Source organism: Mirounga leonina, unplaced genomic scaffold, assembly GCF_011800145.1.
Source record: "Mirounga leonina isolate KUSES-001 unplaced genomic scaffold, KU_Mleo_1.0 Mir_97, whole genome shotgun sequence".
Classification (NCBI taxonomy): domain Eukaryota; kingdom Metazoa; phylum Chordata; class Mammalia; order Carnivora; family Phocidae; genus Mirounga; species Mirounga leonina.
The window spans coordinates 3,947,167-3,963,078 of record NW_023270889.1 but is presented as its reverse complement, the minus strand read 5'-3'; positions in this window follow the sequence as shown (position 1 = coordinate 3,963,078).

The window sequence follows — 15,912 nt, the reverse complement described above, 5'->3', positions numbered from 1 at the left end:
GAGCTCTATTAACAGATATCCCTACAGAAGAGCTGTACGAAGGCCCCTTCATTGAGCGTATGAATCTTAGTAAGAAGCAGTTCCCCCGAGGGCAGTCTTGATGAGCACGAGTGAGCACGGGTCAACATGGGGACTGGTGACTCAGGCAGGTACCCAATAACCTCTAGGCGTGATTATGAGCCAACATTTATATGTGCTCATGAAGGGGCAGCCACTGTTCTAAATGCTCTACTTACACTAATTCATTTAATTTTGAAAACGATCTTATAAAGTAGGTATTATTATCATCCTCATTTTAGAGATGGACAAACTGAAGTATAAAACATGAAATTTGCTGAGGACTATGGACCTAGTAAGTGGTGGGGCCAAATTTGGACCCTGGTAGTATGGATCCAGAAGCCCTTAACCATTCTGCATACTGCCATCCTAGGATATGGTCTGGCCACTGGTGGAAGCTGACATAGACCAAGTCCCCCACCATTATTGGGAGCCCACGATGCTAAATGTCGGTAGGGACTCAGTGGGGGTGAAATGGGGATGGCCTCATTCCTGCTGCTACTCAGCTAATAAAGAAGCAACTCACTCCAGGCAGAATGAAAGGAGTTTTAGAATAGAGATTCTGGGGAAAGAGGAGGGTAGAACTCAGCTAGCTAGCCTTGAGGAGTAGGATTTTGATGGATAAAGTGAAGGGCATTTCCGATCCAAGCAACAGCATGGATTTTAGGGTGTGCCAAAGAGACTTATCTGCACAGATTGTGAGACATATGGTGGGGAGACGATGTTTGGCTCTTAGAAGGTTCCTTGCTGTGCTAAGGAGTCTAAATGTAATTCTATAGGCAACAGGAGCAATTTGGCTTTTACTGGAATATAATTCCGGAGATAGTCTAAGTAGTCTAAGCAGGAGGAATGACGAATTATATCAGGGCCGTTTCAGTGACGATTGTAAAGAGGGATGGTGTGGTGGGTGTTGGGAAGCAGTTCTCAGACCCTCTGAAAGAATGAAGACCTTATTACCCAAGTCACTGAGAACGCCGCCAACAGAGAACCCTCAGCTGTCAAGCCCCGTTACTCACAGTCATACCCTCTTCCCGGGATGGTTGGGGTCCAATGACTGATTCCTGCAGCCGTGTAAAGGCAGCACCTCTCACCACAGCTCGGACAGCTCTGAACGGTCATCCTGGCTTCAGAAGCCCCCGCACTGCAGTTGCACTTCTTTCTCTGCCCAGTCCGCTGGCTTTCTTCCCTTCTCTTCAACAGGCTGTCACCCTAAGAGCCCTTCCTAATAAACCTTCTCCATGCTCATCTCTTAAGATCTGTACCTTGGGAAACTCAACCAGCCTCCAGTGGCTGCAGAGTGCGTGGTAGAAACAAAACCCACAGTTGGGCATCTGTGCAGGAAGGTAGCAAGTGAAAGAGAGGGACAAGTCAAAGAAGGTGGCTAACCTAAATAGCTAGAAGGATGATGGTCTAAGCTGGCGTGGTCTCTCCCCAGGACAACTGTCATAGGCCCCTGGAGAATATCCCTGTTTCTCTTCCCAACCCCTAAAATCTGCTCTTCACCTATAGGCTAGAGGAATCACATAGAAAAGAAAATCAAAAGTCCTGATCATACTTCTCTGGTCTCTCGATGCTCTATGCTCAAGCCACCCTGGCCTCCTTGCAGTTCTGGGCCATGTTAGCCATGCACCTGTCGCTCTCCAGATATTAACAAGGCTCCATCTCTCATTTCATTTATGTCTCTCTGCTCAAGAACTCCTTCTCAGGGAGGCCTTCACAGTTACCTCCATTTAGAAGAGCAGCCCCTGGGGGTGCCTGGCTGGGTCGGTCAGTTAAGCATCCAACTCTTGATTTTGGCTCAGGTCATAAGTTCAGGGTCGTGAGATCGAGCCCCTCTTCGAGCCCCACATGAAGCATCGTATCAGGCTCTGCACTGGGCATGGAGCCTGCTTGGCATTCCCTCTCTCCCTATTCCTCTGCCTCTCCTCCCCACCCCTCCAAAAAAGAAAAGCAACCCCTGCCATTTTCTATCGCTTAAACCTACTTTATTTTTTTCCAAAGTATGTATTTCAAGCTGATACTGACATTATATTATTTACTTATTTGTTGTGTTCATTGTCTGTTTTTTCTCTCTAGAATTAGGCAAGAACTTTATGTTCTTCACTGTTATATCCTGACCAGGGAGGCGAGATACCAGTGTAGCCCCTGAAGCTAGAAGTGACAAAGGTTTACTGGGCAGCGCTGATGGTGGAACGGAGTCCGGGAATTAGGAGTGTGGATTTTAGAGCCAGTCCTCAGTGGTTTGAATTGCATTGGTACCAATATCTGTGTGGCCTCCTTTGTAAAAGGGCTGCAACTCACAGGATTGCAAAGGATGGATGACTTGGTACACAGTGCCTGGCACCCTGTAAGTGCTCAATAAACGTTCATTGCCATTATCTACCAACTAAATATTCTGAACCCTCCTTTTAGTCAATATCTTCAAAATCATTAAAATAACTTCAGAATTAGGTGGGTATGTTCAAATCTTCGTTATTTTACTTCTTTGAACTTTGCTTTGTTCATCTGTAAAGTGGGACTAATACCTAGAACACAGAGAAAGTGCCCGACACTGAGACTGTTTATAGTTATTAACTGGTTAATAACCAATTAATAATAATCTCCCAATCTGAGGGTCATATGTACAACTGTTTCTCCTTCCTAGAGTTAAGAAAAACATCTAGCAAGCTTAGACTAATTGGTGTAGTCCAGGATCGGCCTACCTAGGTGGGTAGGATGAGATTCCATGAGCATGTGACTTTGAGCTGGATTTGGGTGGTGGTAAAGTTTGTCTGCTCTTTGAGCATAAGATTCCGTGTGATCAAACAGACTAGCCAGAAACCCCAGATTTCCTGGGCATGTCACAGAAAAGAATCTCAGAGTTGCTGACTTTTCCTTTGAGAGTGGTGTCCTCATTTACCTCAAGTTCCAGTAGGCAAATCATCAACAGAAATGTCCCTGTTGACCAGAACTGCCATAGTGATGGCCATTTTTGTTTTCCAATATGAGACCCAGGTGGTGGACTGGATTAGGTGTCTGAAGGAAACCCCAGGGATGTTGCTAAAATTAATTATTTAACTGACTCATTATTTTCCAATGTGTTAGAGACCTTGAATTAAGTCTGTTGGCAAATGTGTAACCATTGAAAATTCTTCACAGTCAGAAACTGGAAACAAAAACTTTCTGTTGGTTTTACATTTTTGGTCTTGCACAGACCATTGAAGTCTGTGGATTAAGTGCATTAGATAGAATAATATATTCAAGGATTTAAGGAATTTGGGTCCAATTTCGAACCACTCCGCTACCTCGGGCTTGACCTCAGCTCAATTCCTTAATCTTTTGGCTTCTTTCTCCATCCGTGCTAGAGGCCTCTGGCAACACACTGAGTGCAGTAGCTGTAGGAAGAAATTAAATAATGGGCTGAATATCACCACTGAGAATGGAGTAAATTGCTCTTTTGTGGGATCCATTAGCTCAACTGAGAATTATTAGCACAGGATTCTGGGACGATGATGGACCATATGGAATCAGGTAGCATCAATTTTAATGTCTTGCTTTGCCCCACAATGACTCGAGACAACAGATAACGAATACGGAGAGGACAGAGAAAAACAGGGCCAGAGGAGAGGGTTTGGTAAGGCAGAAAGAAGAGAGAAAAGGTGAAGGGATGGAGGACCATAAGATAAGATGTGAGGCGTGAATGTAGACATGGAAAGAGAAGATCAGAGGGGCAGGAAGGGGGATGAGCTTGCTGAGAGGAAGTGCAAGGATTAGAAGGAAGATTCTAATCAATCAGCAGTTCTTTGGGGTCAAATGGGAGGTATGGAGAAGGGCACAGAGCGGAGGGGGCAGGCAGGGTTTATTTCAGAAAGAAGGTTTGGCTAGTGGTGCCCCCTTCTCCTTGCAAGGGCTCTCTCCATTCCTGGGACTCGCCCCTCTTCAACCATAGGCTCTGACTCTGGGAGTTAGCCTTAACAGCTTGAGGTACTTAACCTCTCAGAAGCATAAGAAATTTCACATGATTCTTGAAGATGACAGGTCTTAAGATCTAGGGAGTTAACTAAATGTTAGTCTACTGGGGGACAAGGCCCTTACTCAGTGCTCCTCAAATCAAATAGTTAAGTGAAGTCATGTAGGACAGGAGATGATGGGCAAACAATAAAAGGGAATAAAAGAGAACAGAGATGATTTTATGGGCATCATAGTGATACCTGTCTACCCTTCCTCACCCTCTAAGCTTTACCCACTAAGGATAACAAGATTTTATAACCACTTCACAACCACACTTAGCCCCAGAACAGGCTCTTCCATCTGCTTTGATAGATTTAGGAGGAATAAAAGAAATTGTAATAATGAGAATATTCATAGCTAATGTGCATCGCTTACTCTGTGTCAGGCACAGACACAACACATTGTTCCAAAAGGGACTTGAGGCTGTTTACAGTACGCCACAAGCTATAAGAAGGGAGGAGGTACTATTTAGGCACACATTGGCTGAGGAAAACTAGCAAAAGTAACACCGCAGTAAGTGGTTTTATAGACATTAACTCATTTGTTCTCTCTACCACCCTATGAGGTAGGTACTTTTAATAACTCCTTTTTATAAAGAAGGAAACTGGGAAAACCAAGATTTGATATTACGTCCTTGGCTTGCCTTCAAAGGACGGTGTAAAAAATAATAATAACTCTGTGGGCGTCTTGCTACTTGCTTTCAACAATAGCAATTTCAAAGCTATTCACCAGGAAAGAAAATATGTATTAGCTCTGCTTGCCACCAAAAGATGGCCCAAACCGTTGTGTAGTGGCCTTAACTTAGATTTTTAAATATCCCTTATATAAAGACCCCTTATAACAAATTCCTCTCAGAACTTGGACCAGGAGAGACTTTCTCCTAAATAAATTGTATGATTTCTTCTACTTGACAATGGGAATTACGAAAATCTTCATTTCCCTGTTTCACTTGGCTATGAGGAAACTTGGAGCTAAGTTTTCTGCTCAAATGCTATTGTCTGTCTCAGTCAGAGTTTTTTTGACTTTTTTTTTTTTTTTTTTTTAATATTTGCCTTTCATTGTAACCACCTTAAGTCTCTTTGGAAGAAGGCACAGTATAAATAAACAAAAGACAGACAAAATGTAATCCTGTTGGTGCTATGCTAGGGATATAATAATTTACCAAAATAGTTTACATAACACCCCTGAAATCTTTTTTATCCGAAAGAGAATATTCTAAACGGAATCCTGGGCAGATACTATCTTTCACGGTGTTTATCGCATTTTTCATGCCCCTCAAATACCATTCTGGGCCATTTTGGGAAAAGAACATAACATCTAGAGAAAATAAGCTGATTGCTCTCATATGTCTTCTTGTTACAGGGATCTAATTAAAGTTTTGAACCTTGTCCAAAACTGTGCTCTAAAATAAACCAATTTAAATCTACATTTATCAGTCAGGCTTAAAACAAAGAATAGCTTCACTCATTTCAACTATTCACTGGTTAATAACTATACTTAATTTGTAGATTGTTATTCAGTTCCAAAATTTCTTTCAGGAACACAGCCAAGTCTCATCCCGCCGATTGATAAACACTACACACGTTAGATCACACATCCCAAGAAGCCAGCTCAAGGGCCAAAATGGAAGTAGTTTAATAATAAAACCTTATCATCTCAAGGTTACGCCTTTTGTGGATGATCGATCTTTTCAAAGAACAAAGCCTTTCATTTCCAGAACTTTCATTACAGGTGTGATTGTGATTTTTGTTACACTTAGAGATCATTTTATATTTTAAGTATTTCAAATGAAATCTTATTTACAAAAAAAGAGAAATGAATAAAACAGGAAATCAGGGAGAATTGCCAAAAGTTGGAAAGAAGAGCACAAATCTTGGGCACAAAATAACTAAGAAGCTAAATTCTGCTATCCAGCAAGAAGTTAAAGTTTAACAATTTGCTATTTCATTCCCATTTAATTTTAGCTTGTAATATAACCTACCCTTTTACTTCTAATTACGTGCTCTTTTCTCTTTCATTCTTTGACGAACATTTAGTGAGAACTATGTGTTAGGCTCTTCATATTAGAAGATATAAGCATCGACCAAAACAAATTCTTGTTCTATTTATTTTGCAACATCTCAGGAAATTGTACAAAAGTAAATACTACATAAAACAGTATTTACAGATTGACTAGCCTATGATACTTGAGTTGAGTGAAATCCATGGCACTTGAAATTAAGCTGAGATTCCTTTAAGAATCCACAGTGGTTAATACACCTTTTTACACAGTAGTTAAGAAAAATTTACTCCTGTCAGCACAGATAACAGGATCGTATTGAGTACTGCAAATTAAATTATGGCCTAGTCATCATCAGAACACTGCTAACGTATTTTTAAAGCCCTTGCCTTGTCATGGAAATATAAAATCCATTATTTCTTGTGAGAAGTGTGTACACCCCCACCCTTCAAACTATACCTGGGTATGTGTGTGTCAGGGGGGTGGGGGCACTATGATGGCCCTTAGGAGCTACAGCAAGTTCCTGACCTATGAACTGGGTATACATCAGAGGCAGTTTTCTGTGAAGCTAATTAAAGCTAAGCTTCAAGTTATCTTTTCCAGGCCCCCATTCAAGGCCCTGGCAGGAATCCTAGCAATATATTCACGTGGTTCTACGTTTTTATACAGTTGGCAAAAGTGAGATATTTAAGCACAGTCAGCTGAGATTGAGGTCCTTTTCCACGTGGATTTTCCCTCTGTCGTTTTCCCTTGTGCTGGGTGTTGCTGGAGCAGCCAGAGTATGCTGCATTTGTTTTTTCTTTTTCTTTAAGAGGACTACCCAATTGCATAAATTTCAGGCCTCACAAAAAACTGCATCAGTGCCTAGGTGTGATAATAGTACCTATTTTACAGATGAGTGGGGAGGATTAAATGAGTGAGACAGTTCCAGGTACATGGTATGTACCCAATGGATGCTAGGTTAGGCACTGTGCCCCCAAATGTCTTCCTCTCTCCATTATCTTTTCTTTTCTTCTCTTTCTGGAAAACAAAGTGACAGAAGTTAGCATTTTATGTGCTTAAAACTGCAAATTTGTTTCATGAAAAGGAATTTTTCAATCCCAGGCAACAGGACCACATGATTTTGGGGGCTCTAGGCACTTTTGCCTCTGTTGAATACCTTCCTCCATTTAAAAAAAATAAACATTATATTTTAACATTGTATTAGTGTAAAGACAAATACTTTTATATTAAAACACTTTCTTAAATCTTAATGTTAATCTTTTCCCTCCTGATTTGAAACTGGATCGTTTTTGTGGGCCCCTAAAACTATTATGGGCCCTAGGCACTGTGCCTATTGGAAAAGACAGCTGTAGGATTCTCCAATATGAATAATGATAAATTTCCCAAACCATCATGGATTCAAGAACGAGGACAAACAAAAAGCAATGTTATACATCTTAAACAGAGCTTCAGGTACACTTAATAGAAGCATGTTTTCCAAACAAGATCTTAGGGACAATAAGAAGCATTTAGTTTTGGTGTTCAAAAAATATGCGCATAGAAAAAAAGTAAAATAAAATATGCACATGGATGGAGTTGGCCATTAGGACACTAGTAGGGACCATGTCTTACTGTGAAACACATATTTTTGTCTCTGAAGCTCACTTTTTCCATTAACATTCTGCAGGTGTTTTGTTGCCCATTTTAGTTACATTATCAACAGGGAAATGTTATTTCAGAAAATAAGCTTCATTTTGCCAATTTAGAAACTGAGAATTTCACCCACAGGTCTCTAGAAAACACACTGGCCTTGATGCTGGTGTATCAAATAAATCACAAATGAAACAAACAAGCTGGCTTCCTATTGAAGGTGTGTCTGCAAAGCCCTGTGACTCTGCGTGCCAGGGGCTCTATCTGGCACATTTCTGAACTTTGCAAAATTAATTGTGCCGAAGAGAACACCATGAAACGCGTCCGGCATGGAGTGTAAACATCTTCAAACCATGATTCTGCGCCATCAAGCGCTCTCCAGCTAATTTCATTTGGTGCATTACTCTGGAAGAAAATCGAGGCCAAGTGAAACTGCGGAAATGGGAACAATGCACGGAGGAAAAAAATCTCACCCCATTAAGGGATCCGTTTCTTCTCCGCACAAATAAGCCCACCACGCCTTGGAGGCAAGACTAGATGGCTCCAGGATATTATCAGAATGCCCCCGCGGGCCCTCTCGGACAGAGGGAGCCCTGCACCACCAAGAAGGAAGGTGGCCTGAGCGGCAGGGCCCCATCCCTGGGCGCATTTTAGGTAACTCAAAATCTAAGCAATCGCCCCTCCCCCCCACCGCCACCCTCGCGGAGGCGAAGCCGGTTTTCATGTGTTTTTACAGGGGAGGCGAAAACGCGGCTCCACACTTTCCAATCCTCTATGCAATGTTGGCAATGAGCAGTGACAGCATCTGGGGGGCCACTCTCCTTCCCCGCAGGGCCGCCGCGCGCTCGGCCGGCCTTCCGTGAGGATTCGCACCGGCCCGGCCGCTTCGCTCTCCCCGGCTCCTCCACGACCTTCCGAGGCTGCCCTCCGGGCAGGACTCTCCGCGGAAGCGCCACCCTCGGCGCTACGGCCCCGCGCGCCGCCGCGGTCCTCCGACTCCCAGGGGCGGCCCCTCAGGCGAGCGCCGGAGGCGCGCGGCCGGGCGGGGGGAGGTGGGTAGCGGTGGCGGCGGGGGCGCGCGGGCGGCTTCCGGCGGGGGCGCGCGGGGCGCGGGCGGCGGGGCGGGTCTGGGGGCGGGGCCGGGACAGCAGCGCCCCCCCGCCGAGCGGCGTGCAGGCACCGCCCCCGCGCGCCGCAGTCCGGGCTGAAGCGTCTCGGCCGTGGCCGTGGCCGTTAGCGTTGCCTCCGGGAGGCTCTGGCGGCGGCGGCGACTCCCGGGGCTCGCGGAGGGCAGCGGGCCGCCCCAAGCCCGTGGCCGCCTGGAGCAGCCCAGCGCTGGGACAGGGGAGGCGAGGCGGCGGAGGCGGCGGGTTGTGCCCGGCCCCCCTCCTCCTCGCCTCCAGTCCCCGGGCGACTGCGGACTCCGGGCAGCCCCCGGGCGGCGGCCGACGCGGCCGAGCGGACGGCGGGGGATGGCGAGATAGCGGCGCGGGAGCGGCCCGTGAGTGCGGAGGCGGGCGGGCGCGGCGCGGGCCGTGGGAGTGGGAGCCACGGAGCCCGGAGCCCGGTCCCGTGGGCGCGTCGCCGCGAGCGCCCGGAGGCTCTGGCTGGGTGGGGGGCAGCGCTCCGGCCGGCTCTGGTCTGGGGGCGTCCGCGGGGAGTGACGGGGGAGGGGGAGCGCTCCGGGTCGCGCCGCTCTCCGCGCGCCCTTGGGCCACCTCGCGTCCCGGAGGGCGCCGACTCCGCGGTCGCGAACTTCTGCCCCACGTAGGGCAGTAAGTTCTGAGACCAGAGGCTACCTGGGGGATGGGAAGGAGCTTTAATTTCTATTTTCCTTTGGAGATGTAATCAACCGATTGATTTCGTGACCCCGTACTTCAGCTCTTCATGAAACCACTTCTTCCTCTCTCCTTCCCTTATTTATAGTGTATGTGATTTACCTGTATTTTTATGTGCTTATATCCGAAAGCGCTAAACTCGAAAACCCCAAAGTTAAACTGTTAGTGATCAAAGTTGGGTTTCATGAAAGATGCCACTTCTGATAGGTTGTCTAAAAGGATGGAGCTGGAATCTTGAATTCTGACTCCGACAGAAAACTTCGTATCAAGTGGTTGTGCATTTACTCCTGGGCTTGAAAAATGTGATTCTGGTCCCCACCTTCCGCTACCAAAAAAAAAAAAAAAAAAAATATATATATATATATATATATATACATATATATGATCTTTATTCTCAGTTGGGTGTCTTTGTGTGCCTTTTTGTGGGGGTATGTTTAATGCAGTCAAATATTGATATAACGCGTACATTCTTGTGTAGCATTTATATGGAAATGAATTTTTTGCTTTTCTTTTTGTGTTCTTTTAACAACATTTTTCAACAGAAGGGTTTCAGTTTAAGGTTTGTCTTCTGACATGTTCGTTTTCAGTTTCAGATTTGTGTTTCATTAAAAGTTTTGCTTGGAGTAAAATTAATGTGACTTAGTATCATTTAGTCAGGGGTGGTCCACAAATGAATCCTAAGTTTAAAGCAAATTTCCATCCCTTACAAATGAAAAATTAAAGCGTTTGTATAGTGCAAATTGTGCTTGCCCCTCTCCTTAAAATTATTATTTTGCCACAGATCTGAAATCCTGTTTCACTAATATCAGAGGGTTCCTTGTCTAAGCCTGGCAGAAGAAGGGAAACCTAAGTATAGTGTGTTTTCAGAAACTCCAGACTCTCCTCTCGTTTTTTACATTGACTTTCTGTTTTATCGCCAGGTGGAAACGGTGTTAATTTGGAGGCTTCATTAGGTAGTAACAAGCTCAATTTAAATACGAGGTATGCTTTCAAGGTGAACCTAGCAGCTAGTTCCCTTCCAAGAATTGAATTGAGGCTTATTTGCTTTGTAATAGGTGAGATCACAAGCGAGCCTCTCTAATTAGTGGAGACTTGGATTCTCTTCTGGGAATTAAGAATCAGGAACTCTGCTGTCGAATGGAACAACTTTTGTGATTTTTGAAAGCCTGTGCTTTTGATGATCATCCTTGAATAATATGTTGGCGATAGTATAAATTATTCTGATATTAAAATTTATTTGTGGGACAGGCGATCTATGCACACTGTGGGAGATTGAATAGATATAAAAAGGTCTGGAGCAGAAAGTGTATCTCTCTCCCCTCTCTGAAACACAGCACCCTATTCTCCCCAGGAACCAGGATTACTGGTTCCTTGTATATATCTTTCCAGATATAGCTTATGCTAGTATAAACATTTTATATGTGTTCTTTTTATTTGTCTTTCCACAAATGAGGACTCATTGTATATGCTGTTCTGCACCAGCTCCCCGCCCTTCCCTTAGAGTACTAAATCTTGGCAGTCCCTCTGTCAATACTTAAGAGAGCTGTCTCATTCTGTAAGAGCTGCTGAGAGTACTCCAGTAAGGGTGAACCATTATTTATTTAACCTCCTTTTTATTGAGATATGTGTAGGTTGTTTCTAATATTTTGTTATAAAATTTTTGTAAAACATTAGTTTTTAAGGTTTGTAAGTGGATTTCAATTGTTCCCAAAGGCCCAAAGGCAGTAGTAACTTACTTCTTTGCCTCACATTCCAGAAAACAAATGCCCCTTGTCTCCAATATACACCTTTTGCTTTTGTATAATTTCATAGTGATCCGTAAGGATCTTTGGTGTCTTTGTGGTGAAGCCTGAGCCATGATGGCCAGGAACTAAAGTCATACACCTTGATTAGTACCCCACCTCTTTGTTTCAAGAAAAGAAAGAACAGACATAAACTTTTAAGAATAATCGGTAAGAAAAATTCACAAGAGATTAAATATTTCTGAACATGGAGAAAAGGCTTGTGCCTTTGATTAAATTGAAGATGAAGGCAGTTTTGGTTTACCATTAGGCACTAAATGCCTGCCTTCTGTAGATTATCACCAAATTCTCCTATTTTAATGTTGTTACAATATGGTTACAAATTGTACAGTTTGGGAGAAGGGTATGAGTAACTCTTAAGGGGGGCGGGTATGATTTCAGAAAATATTTGGCTCATTTAAATTAAAAATCGACCTCTCAGAGTGCTTTTAACACCCTACCTCCAGAGGGCAGGCAAGGTCTGGTTGCTCCCTATCCTTTCTCACCCCCAGGAACAGCCTCAGTCAGGATAAGCTGTGAATATTTGTTGAGTTAATAAGTTGTAAAAGTACTGCTAATCCCAGAAATTGTGCCTAATAAATTATAAAAGTTGAGTATTAGCTAGTGTTGACCTTTTTATGTTCATTACATTTATTTTTTAGAGTATTTTAAGACTCCTGTAAGCTATAGTTTTTTCAACTGATCAACTCATTTAGCATTTAAGGTGTTTTCTCTTTATTATGTGGCACCTGCCATTGTAGTACAAAACTGCCAATATTGCCTATATTTGCTCTTTTTTTTAAAGATATATTTTTTTAAGATTTTATTTATTTATTTGACAGAGAGAGAGGGAACACAAGCAGGGGGAGTGGGAGAGGGAGAAGCAGGCTTCCCGCAGAGCTGGGAGCCCGATACGGGGCTCGATCCCAGGACCCTGGGATCATGACCTGAGCCGAAGGCAACGCTCAACAACTGAGCCACCCAGGTGCCCCTATATTTGCTCTTCTTAAATAAGTATATATTCAGCATCTGTTATATTGCAGGTAACTTTATAGGGACTACAAATACAATGGTGCACAGGGTGGACAGGCCTCGCTGTAATGAGTTCACATCTTACTGGGGGAGATGAACAAAAAGCAGAGAAGCGGTAAAAGAGGTAACACCAAATAGTGCTCTGTACTGGGAAAGTAGTAAGAGTTGATGGCTGTAGTAAAGAGGGGCAGGGTGGGGGCCATTGTTTTAGATTGAGTGGCCCTGAAACACTCTCTCTCAGATGGAGAGATTTGAGCACAGAGTTGAATGAGGGAAGAAGTCTGTGTGTTTAGAGGTCTGGAGGAAGAGTGGCTCAGGCAGAGGGAACAGCAAGTGCAAAGGGCCTGCAGGGGATCTGAGCCTCTCTTGCCAGAGGAACAGAGGGCTGTCTCTGTGGCTGGGGTTTATGATGGGAGGGAGATGGGGAGAGTGGCAGGCAGGAGCAAGCGGGCACTGCAGTCAGTGTCCTGGCTATTTGCGTGTGTGAAGGAATGTTTGCAGACACGGAATAGAGGCCTTGGATGGTGGCGGTCCTCCACCTCTGGAAGCTCCAGGAGGGCAGGCGGGGTCTGATTGCTCCCCATCCTTTCTCACCACCCAGGAACAGCTTTGGCCAGGATGGGCTGGGAATACCTGTTGAATTAATGAATAATCTGAGAGTTTAAAAAAATAATCTTGCCGGGTTTTGGTCAAACTACTTAGATTCCGGAGTCTCATTTGGCTTTCCATCTTGGCTCTGGCCCTTGACGTTACCAAATCTGTTATACACATCCTCTCAAAGTATTGCTTTACATTGGTTGCATTTGATTGCTTTTCCATGAAATTAAAGTATGAAGCCTTAAAAACCTACCTGATTTTCCAGGACATTATAGTGATTTCTGAGTAATTTATCAGAAGTTTCACCATTGATTTCAGTAGATTTGCTAGTTGCTTAAGTGTAAAATTTTCAAAGATGCCTTTTTTTTCTTTTTGGATACTGAATGCATTAATTCCTTTGGGCAGAGGACAGGCTAATGAGCAAATAAAATATATGTACTTTATGCAGGTACTTTTATCCTCAGAGGAAGAGTGTGCGCATGTTCTATTTTAGGGACTGTCAGGAACTCTGGTATTTCCTCTTCCCAACTTCTAATCTGTTTGTCATTCTAAATACATGTTCCTTTATATTAATTGAAAGCGTGGGAAAAGAGTTTTGTGCCAAGTAATTGTTATAGATGTCTAATAAGAATCTGTTCTGTTTCTCTTGACTGTGGCTTTTTGGCTTCTGTTTGCCATTAGGAGTTTTGTCATCTTGCAGAATGAGGGTTCTCAATTGTTTAATTTGCTATTCTAATTGGTTGACACCAGAACCCAATAAGTTGTGTCTAGGTTTATCTTCCAACTTTTTCTCATAAGCTCTGCGCGGACACTGGGTAAAGGATAGATTCTGTGACTCCTCTAAGGCTTAAGTAAAGTTGGCTTTGTCCTTTGTCACTGTCCCTGCAGTAAAAGCTCTTCATGTAGCAGGAGCATGTGAGCATCTGTTTTATATGTAACTGCTTGTGGTGATTTAGCGGCTTAGATGTTTGAGTTAAAGTACTTTTACTACTTCCTTTATATTTCCTTTGTGAGCTATGGAGATGCAGGAATTCCAAATTTGTCTTACATTGTCTAAAATTACAGCACATACTTTCTCACCAATCGCTGCTAATGTCGCTCACGTGAGCAGAGGTGGTTTATCAGATACCGTTTTATGGTTTTATGTTGGACATTGAGAAAAAACTTTTGGTGGGTGAATTTTTTCATGGAATTTTGCCACAGAGGTGAGAAAAATTTTGGCTTTTACCTGTTCTCCTGGTTTGTAGGCGGTACAGAAGACGACTTGGAATCCTCCTCTGTGCCTGTAATTGAGAATCTATCTCGATTATTTAGTGGCAGTATCCTGACAGACCACAAGGAGGCGCTATCACTTCCTGAACGTCTGTGTGTGGCGCTTCCCTAGAGGGGGGCTTGGGAGGCTGAGGCCCCTTGCTCTGCCTTCCTCTGACTGCTGTCTGAAGCAGCCTGCAAGGAGACTCTGGATCTGAGGACACTTGAAATGGTGGTGGCAGGAACATCTGGTGGAAAATAACAAGTGGTGGCAGTAGTAGTGCTTCCCATTTCTAATATTAGAAATGCTAATGGGGCTGTGAGCTGTAGACATTCTGCAGACAGAACCGTGCATGTCTGTTGAGTTGAGGGTGGGCGTAACCTGCAGAGGAGTGAGAAACCACCAGGACTCCATGCTGTATCCCCTGAGGGCGCCAGGTGCCACCTGAAAGCTGGGGTGCCAGCCATTCCTGGCCACTGCCATTCCAATGAGGTCCTGTTTCACATCCCATCCTCAGTATTTATAGTACAGTACAGAAGGGAAGGAGGCAAGGGCGTTTTAGAAACCTCTTCAAAGAAACCGTTAAAGTTGGGAGCATACATCTTCATCTAATTGGAATCTGTCCTGTGTTGATTCTTTGAAGATGGCTGGATCCACCAGAGTTTTACTGTTGATGTAAAATTACCTTTTTTGTAGATCCGACATTCAGCTTTTGTGGAACTATATAGAGCTTAAAATGCAAAGCTCTTATCAGTAATAAAAACTTAAACATTCAAACAAAACCAAAGAAAGTCTAGAATTTGAGAGCCAGAAGAGGTCTCAGGTCATCTGGTCAACTTCTTAAGTTTATTGATGAAGAAACTGAGACCTAGAGATGGTATAATTTGCCCAAGAATCCAGTGGTTCCAGACTGGCATCGTAACCATGATTTGCTGATTCTTCCCTGCAGGATCCTGAGGCCCCGCCCCCAGAACAGCAGTTCATTGAAGGCAGGGACTTTGTGGGATTCACCAGTATGTCCTCAACAGAGAAAATTGCCCAGCCCATAGTAGGCATTCAGATATTTGTTGATAAATGAATATCTACAGGATTTTAACAACTTCAGATTGCCATACTAGCTATAAGATAGTACAGTATTTATAAAATTTGAAAGAATGTACAATTTCATAAGTTTTTTGTTAAAAAGTATGGCTTATTGCTATCAAAGCCTCAAATATTAAGCCTAATATCAGCCAGATGGGCAAGTGAAGATGTGGGGTTTTACTTACTAGCTTGACACCTTTCTGAGCCTGGTTTCACTAAATTTTCTAATTGTTATTCTGTACTCTCAGTCTGCTGGGATTTGATACCATTAATGTTTTATATTTTGCATTTGAAAACGTATGTATTTTAAAATTTGTTGATCTGAATTGTTTGCTGTTTTACTAATAGTTTCACTGTTTTTAAAACTTAAGGCTATATAGGGATTTGATTGTTTAAAAATAAAAAATAAAAACAAGTCTAGCCAACTGGAAGGTTTGGGGAATTGTCACTTTCAAATGCTGCTGGTGGGTGTTTCAACTGTTAACAGCTTTCCAGGAGGGCAATTTTGTATTACTCATGGAAAGCCTCAAAAATGTGCCATGTCCCTTAGTCAGGCATTTCCATCACTGGGAATTTAAACTAAGGAAAAAGAAACAAGCATGTGTACAGAGACCAATCTATAGCAGTGGTTCTTACCTGCACAGTGCATGT